This window comes from Lolium rigidum, chromosome 1 (genome assembly GCF_022539505.1).
Source record: "Lolium rigidum isolate FL_2022 chromosome 1, APGP_CSIRO_Lrig_0.1, whole genome shotgun sequence".
NCBI lineage: Eukaryota > Viridiplantae > Streptophyta > Magnoliopsida > Poales > Poaceae > Lolium > Lolium rigidum.
Genome location: NC_061508.1, coordinates 215,197,336 through 215,202,155, shown reverse-complemented (window position 1 = coordinate 215,202,155; position 4,820 = coordinate 215,197,336).

Sequence of the window (4,820 nt, the reverse complement as noted above, 5' to 3'; positions counted from 1 at the left end):
TGTGAAGGTTGTTGGTGGCGGAGTGTAGTGCGGCGCAACACCGGGGATTCGGCGCCAACGTGGAACTTGCACAACACAATCAAAGTACTTTGCCCCAACGTAACGGTGAGGTTGTCAATCTCACTTAGGCTTCTTTGTAAACAAAGGATTAGATGTATAGTGTGGAAGATGATGTTTGTTTGCGAAGAACAGTAAAGAACAAGTATTGCAGTAGATTGTATTTCAGATGTAAAGAATGGACCGGGTCCACAGTTCACTAGTGGTGTCTCTCCGATAAGAAATAGCATGTTGGGTGAACAAATTACATTTGGGAAATTGACAAATAAAGAAGGCATAACAATGCACATACATATATCATGATGAGTACTATGAGATTTAATCAGGGAATTACGACAAAGTACATAGACCGCTATCCAGCATGCATCTATGCCTAAAAAGTCCACCTTCGGAGTTATCATCCGAACCCCTTCCGGTATTAAGTTGCAAACAACGAGAAAATTGCATTAAGTATGGTGCGTAATGTAATCAACACAAATATCCTTAGACAAAGCATCAATGTTTTATCCCTAGTGGCAACAACACATCCACAACCTTAGAACTTTACATCACTATCCCGGATTCAATGGAGGCATGAACCCACTATCGAGCATAAATACTCCCTCTTGGAGTCACAAGTATCAACTTGGCCGGAGCCTCTACTAGCAACGGAGAGCATGCAAGAACATAAACAACATATATGATAGATTGATAATCAACTTGACATAGTATTCAATATTCATCGGATCACGATACGTCTCAGAGCGTATCGATAATTTCTTATGTTCCATGCCACATTATTGATGATATCTACATGTTTTATACACATTATATGTCAGTATTTATGCATTTTCAGGCACTAACCTATTAACGAGATGCCGAAGAGCCAGATTGCTTTGTTTTACGGTGTTTTTGGTTTCGAAATCCTAGTAAGGAAATATTCTCGGAATTGGAAGTAATCATCCATTAATCAACAAGCTAGTTTAAGAGGCATACTAGGGACTTCTTGTTTGTCTACATATCACACATGTACTAATGTTTCGGTTAATACAATTCTAGCATGATATATAAACATTTATCATAAACATAGAGATATAAATAATAACTACTTTTATTATTGCCTCTAGGGCATATCTCCTTCATGGGGATGCTTGATACGTCCCAAACGTATCTATAATTTCTTATGTTCCATGCTACTTTTATGATGATACTCACATGTTTTATACACATTATATGTCATTATTATGCATTTTCCGGCACTAACCTATTGACGAGATGCCGAAGAGCCATTTGCTTGTTTTCTGCTGTTTTTGGTTTCAGAAATCCTAGTAAGGAAATATTCTCGGAATTGGACGAAATCAACGCTCAGGGTCCTATTTTTCCACGAAGCTTCCAGAAGTCCGAAGAGGAAACGAAGTGGGGCCACGAGGTGGCGCCAAACTAGGGCGGCGCGGCCCAAGCCCCTTGGCCGCGCCGGCCTGTTGTGTGGGGCCCTCGTGTGGCCCCCTGACCTACCCTTCCGCCTACATATAGCCTTCATCACGAAACCCCAAGTACCGAGAGCCACGATACGGAAAACCTTCCAGAGACGCAGCCGCCACCAATCCCATCTCGGGGGATGCAGGAGATCGCCTCCGGCACCCTGCCGGAGAGGGGAATTATCTCCCGGAGGACTCTTCATCGCCATGATCGCCTCCGGATCGATGTGTGAGTAGTTCACCCCTGGACCATGGGTCCATAGCAGTAGCTAGATGGTCGTCTTCTCCTAATTGTGCTATCATGTTCGATCTTGTGAGCTGCCTATCATGATCAAGATCGTTTATTTGTAATCCTACATGTTGTGTTTGTTGGGATCCGATGGATATTGAATACTATGTCAAGTTGATTATCAATCTATCATATATGAGTTGTTTATGTTCTTGCATGCTCTCCGTTGCTAGTAGAGGCTCTGGCCAAGTTGATACTTGTGACTCCAAGAGGGAGTATTTATGCTCGATAGTGGGTTCATGCCTCCATTAAATGCAGGACGATGACGAGAAAGTTCTAAGGTTGTGGATGTGTTGTTGCCACTAGGGATAAAACATCGATGCTTTGTCTAAGGATATTTGTGTTGATTACATTACGCACCATACTTAATGCAATTGTCTGTTGCTTGCAACTTAATATCGGAAGGGGTTCGGATGATAACCTGAAAGTGGACTTTTTAGGCATAGATGCATGCTTGGATGGCGGTCTATGTACTTTGTCGTAGTGCCACTGATTAAATCTCATAGTACTCATCATGATATATGTATGTGCATTGTTATGCCTTCTTTATTTGTCAATTGCCCAAGCGTAATTCGTTCACCCAACATGCTATTTATCTTATGGGAGAGACACCGCTAGTGAACTGTGGACCCCGGTCTATTCTTTACATCTGAAATACAATCTACTTGCAATACTTGTTCTTTACTTGTTCTTCGCAAACAATCATCTTCCACACAATACGGTTAATCCTTTGTTCACAGCAAGCCGGTGAGATTGACAACCTCATCGTTACGTTGGGGCAAAGTACTTTGGTTGTGTTGTGCAGGTTCCACGTTGGCGCCGGAATCCCTGGTGTTGCGCCGCATTACATTTCGCCACCAACAACCTTCAACGTGCCTCTTGGCTCCTACTGGTTCGATAAACCTTGGTTTCTTACTGAGGGAAACTTGCTTCTATACGCATCATACCTTCCACTTGGGGTTCCCAACGGACGTGTGCTTTACGTGTATCAGAAATCATCGTAATAGAAAAGTCAAATATCTATGATTAGATCATAGTGGAAATATTTGAATTACGAGTTTTAGCGAACATCTAAGAGAGTTATGAAGTTGTTCTACAACTCACGTTTCTTGGAGTATCATATTGATGATGAAGTATCCGAGAGACGTATCCAAACCTTGTTGGATTAATGATGAGATAAAACAAAATAAAGCCATTATATTTTTGTGGATTATGCTTTAGAGACTACCGCTTTTATACTGAATAGAGCATCATCATGATCCATTGAAATGACACCATACGAGTTATGGCATGGGTATGAACCCTAATAGTCCTTTCTTAAATTTTGGTATGCATGGCATATGTAAATAAGTTTACAACCAAAATCGGATGAATGTCTTTGTTGGTTATCCTAGAGAATTGATTGGGAATTCTTCCACTATGAAGTAAAAGACAAAAGTGTTTGTTAATGTTACTTGCTTATTTCCAAGAAATTGTTTTCTAGCGAAGTATTTGAGTGGGAGGACAATGGAACTTGATAAGGTTCATGAACCTAAGCATGATGATCAGAGTAGCACAGAGTAGCACAACATCGGAAATGGTTCCGTAAGCGGCCACGATGATCATGGCTCCCATCTCTACAAAGTGTTATAGTCATGGAGATCAAAGTACCTATTGAACCTTGTAGATGTGGTTTACTTTGTGATCAAATAAATGATTTGTGGACAAAGGATTGATTTTGAACAATGATAAACCAACTACATACAAAGAAGTTATGATGGGCCCTGACTCCGTTAAAATGGCTATACGCCATAAAATCCAAGATAGATGAATATTTTTTGAAAGTAAATGGATCTATAAAATTGATGGACTTGGATGAAATATCTTTGAAGAAGCTCGACTTGTCGAAAAGTTGTTTACGACAAAGTTCAAAGAGTTGACTACGATAAGATTAGATCTTCCGTAGCGATGCTTATAGTCCATGTGGATTATTCTACTAATCACTACATATTTCTTTTATGAGATATGTTAGTAGGATGGCAAAAATACATTCCTTGCCAGAAGTGTGTATTAAGGATGTATACTAGATACAACCAAGAGTTTTGCTAGTCCGTGGAATACTAGATTGGTATACGAACTTCAATTAGATGAAGTGAGTATCGCGGAGTTGGAATCTTCACCGGATGAAATAGTCAAAGAGTTTTTGATTTCATCAAAAACAATGAAGATGCTTGCATTTGCAAGAAATTAAGTGGGAGCGCTAAGACATATTTATAATACTTTATGTAGATGACATATAGTTGGTTATAAATGATGTAATTATATACTTGATTATAAAAGGTTTCATTGAGAATTAACTTCAATGAAAGGATATGGACTGAAACATATTTAGTGTCAAGATCTATGAAGATCCCTGTGTGCTTTAGAAGAACCAAGGATATATATAGTTTTATATGGGTTAATTACAAACAAATCGCTGTAAGGTGTTACACCGATATTTGTTTGGTCACATATAAAAATTAATTTCAAATCTCAATTAGGCTAAGTGTTGTTTAAAAGGTAGCACAATGCTAGTTTTAGAAGAGTTCTAAATATTGTGACGGATTCTACAAACGAAGGCAGAGTATGTCATTGTTTTGACAATGACTAAGGATGTTAAGTCGAGGAGTTCTTTGAGAACTTGGTGTAGTTCCGATAGTGTCAGAACTTTGAAGCTATATTCTGTATGACAATATTAGTGACTTATTTCAGACCGCGGAATTAAGGTTCCACCAGAGGACTAAGCATATACAATCAATGCCGACTCATTTGTAAAATGAGTGATGCGTTGAGACGCAAATGAATTGCAAAATACATACGTTTACGAGCGTGTCGGATCCGTTGACTAAAACCTCTCCCGTGAGCAAAACATGATAAGCACCGAAGGCCAAGGTGTTATATCTTTACAAATGTAAACTAGATTATTGACTCTAGTGCAAGTGGGAGACTGTTGGAGATATGCCCAAGAGGCAATAATAAAATGGTTATTATAATATATC